The sequence below is a fragment of the Furipterus horrens genome, unplaced genomic scaffold, assembly GCF_987537825.1.
Source record: "Furipterus horrens unplaced genomic scaffold, mFurHor1.1.pri manual_scaffold_9, whole genome shotgun sequence".
In the NCBI taxonomy this organism is placed as follows: Eukaryota; Metazoa; Chordata; class Mammalia; order Chiroptera; family Furipteridae; genus Furipterus; species Furipterus horrens.
This window is the reverse complement of record NW_028327179.1, coordinates 36,860,414-36,871,433: the sequence shown is the minus strand read 5'-3', so window position 1 is coordinate 36,871,433 and position 11,020 is coordinate 36,860,414. Positions and strand designations below refer to the sequence as shown.

At 40.9% G+C, this 11,020-nt stretch overlaps 1 pseudogene; it reads left to right on the top strand.

Annotated features, from left to right (window-relative positions):
• The first annotated feature begins 9,931 nt into the window (after positions 1-9,931).
• LOC150001603 (glucose-6-phosphate isomerase pseudogene) lies at positions 9,932-10,815 on the top strand (annotated as a pseudogene).
• The last annotated feature ends 205 nt before the right edge of the window (positions 10,816-11,020 follow it).

The following is an 11,020-nucleotide window of genomic DNA, read 5'->3' as shown; positions in this document are numbered from 1 at the left end:
ATAATAATATGCAATAATATATATTGTATACTTGGATTGATATCTCTTTCTTTATTGGGGAAGCTCAAAAGCCACAGCTATGGCAGTTTAAGATTTAACTAATGATGATGACCTATGAGGCAAAGCACCCCTGCACTCCCAAACTCTGGTCGAGAGCCCAGAGTCCTCTCAATTTGTCTTTCACCCAGCTATCTGGTCTTAAGTTCCATGGCACACTTGCCAAGGTCCAGATTGTAAGCCACACGGGAGGCCTGTTCCAGTACTTTTGAGTCAACTTTCCCTTTGCTGGGATTGCAACTCTGCCCAGAGCATCTCATGGAGTCAGCACAGATTCCATGTCTTTCAAGAAGTTTTCTCTGAGTCACTAGTTGTAATTAATCTTTTCTTGTTCCATGTAGCATAGTTTATGTTTCTAATACAGCAGTAGGACAAACTGCCTCTTAAAAGAGTTATTTTGTGTGTATCTCCTGGCCTGAACTATAGGCTCTGAGAGTTGACACCCCATTTTTTCAGCCTGGAGCTCCCCACCACATGTAGTGCAAAGCTCAATACATATTACACTCAATGACAAGTCTACCGCCCATTACCCTATTATTGCTTGCAAAAAAGTCCTCTGGTACTATTCCTGGAGCAAGGAAGAACTTAAAATGTACTTATTGATTTTATAGCAGCAGTTTCCCCAGTTTGAAGACTGACAAAGTGAGACTGGGGCATGTAACTAGGAAATAAGGCCTCCGGTGTGTCCCTAAGAGGCCTCACATTTGGTCAATACAGTTTTGTGACTACCCCTGGCCTAGCATCAGGCTCTCAGCCTTGTGGGCACAGAAACTTGATTCTTACTACATTGAGCCTCATACTTAAAACCAGGTTGCTGTTGTGTTAGTTGTCAATGGAATATAAGCAAATAATTACTGTGAAAACACAGCACCAGACCTTCTAGCCATCATATCCTTTCCTTGTAGGCACAGCCCATGGGAGCCGTTTTGTATAGATGGCTGCTCCCTAACAGGAGAGTGAGTTGTAAATTCCAAGGTTGCTGCCATCCCATCATGGGGATATATGTGCCACCCACAGCAGGTAATTGTAGTTTGTGGACCAGGTCACTCTGGTTTCTGGGTTGTGTATGTACCCATTATAAGCTGACTTAATAGACAATCATATTTCCAAAAGTAGCCTCCAACTAATAATAGCACCATTGCCTTATATACTTATTGTTATTAAGTGGACAAAATAATTGAAAACCTGATTATTATGAGAGGCAGCTGTATTTCAGTTATATAAGCTCTTTTCTTTGCCAAAGGTAACCAGAGTCCCAGAAAAAGATGATTAAGTTACTGGAATATGAAGGAGAAAAAATTTTCTTTATTGGTACCAAACTTAAGAGATATTTGACTTATTTATCCGGTGGTGTAATTGATTTTTCCCTTGGCCCTAGGAGGGACACACAATTCATGACTCTCCCAGCGTTTCTGTAAACCTGTGCTGTAGGGGAAATTTAAGCTTTCAAAAATGTCAGCAACCCAAATACCCAAGGACTTGCCTTGGCAGGATTCACCCTTCTCCCTGAAGCTTTATCAGAACTCCGGATAAGCCTTCTCAGATGTTGCACATCAACAAATAACTCCTATTTTGAGATTTCCAGATTTTCTGTGCCCTGAAGTTTTTCCTGCTACATCCTCAATCTCAAATTGACCCTACATGAACCAGAAAATGAGTGTCTCCTTAAATATTGCCCCTTGGGGCTTCCCTGGTTTTTTCTTTTCCTAGCCTTGCAGAATCCATTTCCCTTTCTGCTAATCATATCTTAATTTTCCTTTGAGAAATATCCTTCACAATCTCAGTCCTTGTGGTGCAGGTGGAAGTGACCGTACCACTGGGCTTCAGGAATGGACCCATGACTTAGGCCTGACTGATTAAAGCACACAGCCTTGTCCACAGTAACTGGTTCAGTGGTGACATATGACCTTAGTTGGGCCAATAGGAATCTTTCCTGAAACAACCCAGAAAGAAACACACTCTTTAGGGAAGGTTGTTGAGCTGCTAGAATGTAAACCTAGTAGCTGTGAAGAGAGAGCCAACCTGAGGAGGAAGCCACTTCAAGAGAAAGGAGAGCAAACAGATTTCTGAAATTATTGGAACTCCATACCTGAAGAGGGCCCTATAGTTACATGAGTCAATAATTGGGTGTCTGTTATTTACATAGTCCTGCCTAATAAGATGGGATTGGGTAAAATGAGAAGGGCCCCTGCTCAGGCTTGCTTCTCTAATCATACTACTACTGAGGTGGCTTTGTCATGGTGTACAGTCAGAATGAGGGTATAATTTTATTGTTAAAGAAGTGTTTTCGCGTTTTCTTGTAGCAGGTGTGGGATTTAGGTAAACAATCAATTTCTTTTTTCCCCTTTATTTTTATTATTGACACTGGTTACAGATGTCCCCATTTCTGCCCTCACCTTTGCCTGCCTCCACCCACCCCTCAACCCCCACCTTTCCCACTGGCCATCACCACAGTGCTGTCTGTGTCTGTGGGTTATGCATAGATGTTCTTTGGCTGAAGTTTCTCTTCTTTTTCTTCCCCTGCCCCTCCTCTTTCTCCTCCCGTTCTCCTTCTTCTTCTTCTCTTCCTTCTTTATCTTTTTCCCCTCACCGGAGGATACTTTTTTCCATATTGCTTCTAAGGGAGAAAGGAAAAGAGAGAGAAAAACACAGATTTCAGAGAAAGCATTTATTGGTTGCCTCCTTTGGTTGCCTCCCATATGCACCTGAATGAGGAATCATAAATGCCTGGACCAGGGATTGATCCCACAACCTAGGGTTGTGCCCTGACCTGACTGGAATCAAAACCTCAACCTTTGGGTTTGAGGGTGACCCTCCAATCAACTGAGCCACACTGGCAAGAGCAGAACTTTCTCAGCTTCTTCCTGGTAGACTTGGAAATTTAGTTTGTCCCAGAAAACTTCTCTTCCTACTTCTTTCCTACTCTACTGAAAAAGGGCTAAGAGAATTCCCCCACTCCTGTAGAACTGAGAAACTGCAAAAGGTACAGTAAAGAAACCCAGGCCAATAACCTGGCTTTATGCAATGTCTAGGATTCCTTCCAACACAGAACAGGAAGCAAATTCAAACAAGATTTTACCACCCACCTGTACCCAAGAAAAGTCCTGATGGGAAAATATACCAGACACTGGCAGTATTGGAGAGTGGGTTAAGTGATGATGTCAGGAATGACAATAAAGAGTTTAAAAATAATACATGCCTTAAAGAACCTAAGTCTGTCATTAGAAATTCACAAGAAGGTAAAAGTAGAATAGTTGAGTATATGTGTAAGATGAGTGAGTAAAAATATTTTAAAAAGTCACTGACTGGAAGTGAGAGGCAGCTACTTATGGGAATTGGAAATGAGAAAAAAAAGTCTCTGTCCTCTTTATCTCTGACTCTGAACCTCAAAGTCTTTTGTTAATTTGGGAAACTCCTGGGGCCAGGACAGGGCTATGAACTGATTAATCACCACTAGAAAACTGGACATCACCCAAGACACACTTGCCAACCTTAGAGGAGGTCACTTAGCCATGATGTTATCAAAGAACATGATGTTCAAAGTAGTTTGAAGAGATGGAGAAACATTTTAGTTAAGTCAATTCAACCGTGGGTGATGGTTACTGTTAGTACTGGAAGTATTATTGGTAAACAGTTCCAGCGTCCTACCAGTCTGTGCCTAGTGCCAGTAAAGAAAGGTTAGTGGGATTCTCACATACAAAGGAGGGGAAAATAATTAGAGTGAATGTAGCTTCATTCCTTGACCTGTTCACCTTCCAACAGAATTAGAAATGAGATAAGTATAAAGTAAGTCATAAGAGGAAAAGGAAAATAATGAAATAAATGAAATGAAGTTTTCATTTTAAATAATTAAAATATTTGAAAAATTAATTTACAGGTGCAAAATTCAAGCTATGAAGGGGTTACATTAAAAAGTATATTTCCCCAGACACTGAGTTCTCCTACCTGGAGGCAGCCATGTTGATGATTTACTGGGCTCCTTACAGAGACAGACTAGGCAAGTGAAAGCAGGTATTCTTAAAAAACACAAGTGGGAGGTATTAAAGGGTGTCAAATGTAGAAGTATGATGATGGAAATAGATTTGACTTTGGGTGATGAACCCATAATGTAGTATACGGATGATGTATCATAGAATACTTGAAAACTATGTAATTTTATTAACCAATGCCACCCCAGTAAATTTAATAGAAAAAAAAAATTTAAGGCCCCCTTCCCCCAAATAGAAGTGGTAGCCTACCAGTCCCATTCTTTTGCATCTTGCTTTTTTCACGTAACAATGTAACTTTGAGAGCATTCAGTATAAAGCAGTGAAGGCAATCCTATTAAAAATGACACATACGTACGCCTAGTTCCCTTCACTTGCTCCCCCTTTCTCTGCTTTATTCCCTCAGTCCTCACAACTTTCTAACACACTGTAATTGAATTATTTCTTATGTTTGTGGTTTGTCTTTCCCTCTGGATTGTGAACACCATGAGAACAAAGAATTTTTTGTGTAATTTGTGATCTGTTGTATATGTAACACCTAGAATAGTGACTGGCATATAACAGTGTCCCAAAATGGCATAATAAACTGGCCTATATTTATTTCCTGTTTTAAAACTTATTCCTTTATAATTATTTTTTTAATATGTTTTATTGATTATAATGTTACATTTGTCCCAATTTCCCTTCCCTCTTCTCCCCTCCACCTGGTGGCCCCCCTCCCTCCAATGGTCCCCCCTTTTAGACCATGTCCATTAGTTGTGCATATAGTTCTTCTCAACCTTTCTCTGTCTATTCCATTCCCTCCTACCATGCTCCTTAATTCCTATATCATCTCCCTCCCTCTCCCTGTTCCCCCTCCCTGCTGACCTCCCCCCAATATGTTTCCCATACCTATAGTTCTTTTTCCACTCTTGTTGCCTATTTAGTTTGCCTTTGTTTCAATTCCCTAGCTTCTGTTGTTGTTTGTTGTGATGCAGTTTTCATTTTAATGTTCATAGTTTTGATCCTCCTTTTTCTAAACCAGTCCCTTTAACATCTCATATAACAGTGGTTTGGATCTAATGAAGTCTTTCCGTTTTATTTTGTCCTGGAAACACTTTCTCTGCCCTTCTATTCTGAATGACAATTTCTCTGGATAGAGTATTCATGGTTGTAGGTTTTGGATTTTCATTACTTTGAATATTTCTTGCCAGTCCCTTCTTGCCTGCAGGGTCTCCCTTGAGAAGTCAGCTGATAGTCTAATTGGGACCCCTTTGTACATGATTCTTTTCTTCTCTCTTGCTGCTTTTAAGATTCTCTCTTTATCTTTAACTTTTGACATTTTGATTATAATGTGTCTTGGAGTGGTTCTCCCTGGGTCCAGTTTTTTTGGAATTCTCTGTGCTTCCTGGACCTGTAAGTCTATTTCCTTCCCCAAGTTTGGGAAGTTCTGCTTTATTATATTTTCACTTAATTTTTTAATTTCTAGTTCTTCTTCTTCGCCCTCTGGCAATCCGATAATTTGTATGTTTGATCTCTTATAGCTGTCCCAGAGGTTTCTGATCCTCTCATCATCCTTTCTTCCCGTTTTTTCTCTCTGCACTGGTTGACTGTTCCTTCTTTGTGTTCTGGTTTGTTGATTTGAACTCTGGATTTTATTTCCTCACCATCTGTCTCGTATGTGGTTTTGTTCCTTTCAGTATGAGTGTTTTTCAATTCCTTCTCATCTTTTTCCAGATCTTTTGTTAATTCTGTAAGCCACCTGATAACAATGGCCCTGAACTGAGCCTCTGACAGGTTTCTTATTTGTTCATCTGTCAGATTCTTCATCTGTTGCCTGGTGAGCTGCGCCACCGGGATTTCTATAGTTGTCTGCCTCATTTTGACAGATGCGTTTTGTTTTCTTGTGCAGGCTATAGGGGGCAGTGCCTGTGTACTCGTCACGACCCAGCGACCGGCGGCAATCCGCAACCTTTCTCGCTGCGCTGTGGTGCCTTGTCGTCACTGCCCAGCGACCAGTGGCGATCTGCAACCTATTTCGCAGCCCTATGGCGCTTTGTGTGGGGGCGGGGGTCCAAGATGGATTCACACAGTTATTCCGCTAGGAGACCGGGATCCATCCTCCCGCCCTCTGGGCCTCACTGTTCAAGGCGATGTGGTGGCTGCTTCTCCCAGCGTTGGGGTTGCGAGCCGTGGGGGTTTCACTGCAGCCAGGATTGTCCTCCCTGCCGCTGGGATTGTTCTCCCTGCCGCTGGGATTGTTCTCCCCACCGCTGTCCCTGGTGCGACCGAAAACAGCACCACCCACTTTCGCTCTTACCTGCCCAAAGAGCGCCGCTGGTTTATAACTTCATACGTTGGGCTTCCGTGTAGTTTTATTTTCTGGAGTTTCTAGTTATCTTTTGTTTTGAAGTAGTTGTATTCCTCTCTAGTTGTAGAGGGAGGCCGAGCATGTCTGTCTAAGCCTCCATCTTGGCCGGAAGTCTATTCCTTTATAATTAAAATAAATATTATTTAAAAACAAGCAAAACTTAGGGCAACATCTATGGATGTATAATCTTCACTGAATTGTTATACTTTTTGAAAACACCGTGACTTTTGCTTGTTACGCCCCTTCCTCCTTCAACTAAGTCAGTAACTTTTCTAAAACACATTTCATTCTGGTAAGAAAACTTCTAAGTATTATTGTAAGTGGTTATAAAACATTGTTTCTTCCCCCCCAATATTGTTTGAAATATTTCAATAAATATTGTTGAGTGAATGAGTGAGTCGTTTGAAGGAAGTGCGATGGACTGATAGAAACCCATAAAGGAGGTTTGTAGAAATTTAAGGTCTTTGAAACCATTCATGTAAAAAATATATTGATGAGATTACACCTGTGCTTCACTAGCTAAAGTGGAATGCTCAAGTAGCCACCTCTACTGATTGCCAAACATTTTTGTGATAAAATTGTTCAGAAAAGGCCAAATGCTTCTAGCAACTTTATTTCTTCCTATTCCCAGGGAGCTGCTTTTTTTTTTTTCAGGTGTCCTTTTCGTCTCTAACCTTTTCATTTAATTACTTCGTTTTCAATTCCATATCTCCTGTGTCTGCAATAGCATTTTGTGAAAATATAATAGAGTTCCTGGGCCTTTCTGGCAGTGTCTCTGTGGTGAGATATTGCTTCCTAAGTCCCAGGAGTTAGGAGTTGTAAACAGGCTGCGGAAGGATGTCCCAGCATTCATTACATGAAAGGGAGTGGAGACTTGGCTCTGCACATTATGGAGCTGTACAGGAGTCACTGAAAGAATGCTGATTCCTCAGATCTGTCATCTGAGTTTTTATATAGTAACTACAGGAAAAAGGGGTGTGAAACTGTGCTTTCAACTGCTGTAGTAAGTAAAACATATTTTTATCATTAAAAAAAAGAACAGAAGAAAAACAAAATAAATGGCTTACTCTACTGGGTCCTTTTAGATATCTGATTTGGTTGCGATAGTGGCTATTTGGGAATGTTCTTAATTTGTTTTGTTTTGTTTTTTTTCATTTTGTAAAGCTGTGATTACATGATAGATTTTACACATGAGAAAGACCACCAGGGAAAACATATTTGGATGCAGTGGAGAGATAAGTAATAATTTTTGATGTCATTCAAATGAGAATTACTTAAAACCCTAGATCAGAATATTTTAACTTTGAACTGATATCCAGGGTCATTCATAACTTAATGGCTATTCCCCAAGAAAATAATTCATAAACAAGGGAAATATTTTAATTGAGCACTAGATATTTAAATAGAGAGTTTTACTAGAAGTAAAATCTTATTTATTTACTTATTTTGGTGGACTCACCATCTATCAGTCCTGGTGCCCCCTCCTCCTCTTCAAAGGATGAAGCTTTATTTGATCAGAAAGAGGGAAGCCTAGTAAAGGACACCTAAGAAATTCAAATTGATTCAGTCAAGTTCATGGACTTGGATTGTAGGTGGGCCTTTAAGGCCATCACTCAGGGATGTTTTAGTTAATTCTAAGAAGTCTACTTTTCAGGTTACTACACCTGAAAAGAACAAAAGAACAGACAGGAAAACTCTAAATAGCAGACCCATGGACTACAAATACAGGTGTATGGGATAATTCATTGCAGGGGCAAAAAAATCAGGAAATGCTGAGGGGATTACCATCTATGTCATAATAATTTATTTTTATATTGGTAACCCTATTATGACCAGGAAAAATTATGTTTTGCCTATTCAAATAATTGAAGAAACGGTATAAAAACCATTTTAATTGTATTTCTACCCAAAATGATTGTATTAAAAGTTTTAGAGTCAGTTGTTGATCCTGATCTGACTTCCTTCTTCCTTAGAGACTGCTCACATGGCCGCCACATCCACCTTTTCATGACTAACAACTGCCACACTTTCCTTTCAGACATCTCATTTCAAATCATTAACTCTTGTCCATCAAACTCACCCTGTTTATCTCTGTCTTGCTAGTGTCTAACTTCTTCAAAACCTCCAGTCCCTGCCCTTGTCATCCATCTTTTATATTCATCGCTTGCTCTTCCTTCCTCCATCTGCTCACTTCCCTTCTTACCCAGTGGAGATTTTGTGTATAAAATGACTATTTTCTTGCAAATGCTTCTTGATTTGCTTGGCCATCCCTTTGTCCATTTCCCTTGCTTGGCAAAATCTCAACCTGATTTCACTCAACTGTCTCCTTTTCACCTCCATTCAAGCAGCTGGATGTTGCTGGAGAAAGATCAAACAATTGTTTTCGGCTGGAATCATTTCCAAACTATGACCACATGTGTCAAAGGCCCCCACGCTAAGTGTCATCCTACTGTAACCACCAAGTATGTTCAGTTCTAACTCTAAAACTTCTCTTCTTCCTTTCTACACACTCACAGGTTATGATCTCACCACTTTCTAATCTTCCTACCACCGTATTCATACTGATGTTCTGCCAAGTCTCTTAGCCCACATCTGAATCCCCTCTCTGCAGATATACTCTGGATCCCAGCCTATGCTACCTTCATAAAGGCTTCACTCCTGCAATTGATCCCCTTTATTTCCCCAGTCACTGGTTTATCTCTTTCCACCAGGTCATATCTGACAACATTCAAGTAATGACTTAACATACCAACCTTGAACATTTGTTCCCATTGTAATATGTTTGCTTTTTGTATTTTCTCTGCTTCCACTTGGAAAGGTCTCTGCTTCGATCTACAAGTGACTGCCTCCTCATTCTGGTCTCAGCTAACTTTTCTTTTATCCTTTAATGATTGTAGCTCAAACAATCTCTGCCACCTTTCAGGTTGTCACTATATGTCATATTACATAATTAAGTTTCTTTATGATACATATTACCTGAAATTATCTTTTAAAAAAAATTGATGTACTGATGTATTGCTTTTTCTATTGGAGTATAAGCTTCTTGAAGGGGGCTGTCTCTTCTTCAATTCTGCATTACTCTACTACTAGAGAACAGTGTATGGCACACAACAGGTGTTCAATAAATACTGAGTGATGGATTGACTGATCGACTACCTAAAGACAGTAAACTTTCTTAATTTAGAAGACATTATTCACCAGCAATGCAGAATAAAAGATATATTATTGTATTTACTCCTTCAAACAAACCTATTTCTGGAAGGCCAGTGAAGAATAATAATACTAATGGAGCTACTCATAAAATGCTTATATAGAATGCTTTATGTGTCAGATGCTCTTCTGAATGCTTTCCAAATATTGACTTATTTAAACCTCACAACAACCCTCTGATTCAGGTACAGTTGTAACCCCCATTTTACAAATTGCACAGAGTATACCAGTATAACTAGGCACTCCGTGAACTTGGATTTCATTGTTGCTTCAGTGGGAAAAATATTGAGCAGTGTCTATTCAACATGAGTCTTTCATATCATCACATATGTCAGTAATACTTTCCACAAGAAGTAACCATTTAGTAGCTATTGGACTTTCTATTGCCCTACACATGGGATTTGACAACTTTGAGCAGCTGCTCTCAGGGGCTCATTGGATGGACAAGCACTTCCACATGACACCCCTGGAGAAGAACACCCCTGTCCTGCTGGCTTTGCTGGGTATCTGGTACATCAACTTCTTTGGATGTGAGATGCATGCCATGCTGCCCTATGACCAGTACCTGCGCCTCTTTGCTGCCTATTTCCAGCAAGGTGACATGGAGTCCAATGGGAAGTACATCACCAAGTCCGGCACCCATGTGGACCATCAGACGGGCCCCCATTGTGTGTGGGGGGAGCCAGGGACCAATGGGAAGCATGCCTTCTACCAGCTCATCCACCAACGTACCAAGATAATACCCTGTGACTTCCTCATCCCGGTCCAGACTCAACACCCAATAAGGAAGGATCTGCATCACAAGATCCTCCTGGTCAACTTCTTGGCCCAGACTGAGGCCCTGATGAGGGGGAAGTCAACAGAGGAGGCTCAAAAGGAGCTCCAGGCTTCAGGAAAGAGTCCAGAGGACTTGGAGAAGCTGTTGCCATGGAAGGTCTTTGAAGGAAATCATCCAGCCAACTCTACTGTGTTCAGCAAGCTCACACCATTCTTCTCAGAGCCCGGATTGCCATGTATGAGCACAAGATATTCATTCAGGGCATCATCTGGGACATCAACAACTTTGACCAATGGGGAGTGGAGCTGGGAAAGCAACTGGCTGAGAAAATTGAGCCTGAGCTTGATGGTAACAGCCCAGTGACTTCTCATGGTTCTTCCACCAATGGGCTCATCAGCTTCATCAAGCAGGAGCGTGACACCATAAGCCAATAAACTCATGCTGGGCTGCAGTCCCTGTTGTGACTGTCGTTCTTGTCCCTCCTCACCAGATTCTACACTGCACAGTTCTGCCCAAAGCACCCTCTGGTCACGGGCTTAGACCATGAGCCCTTTGAAGAAGCTAGTCTGGAATTGCCACTTCCACTCTGTGTCCTCCTCACCCCTGTTTTACAATTAGCTGAAGTGTTTCAGTATAGCT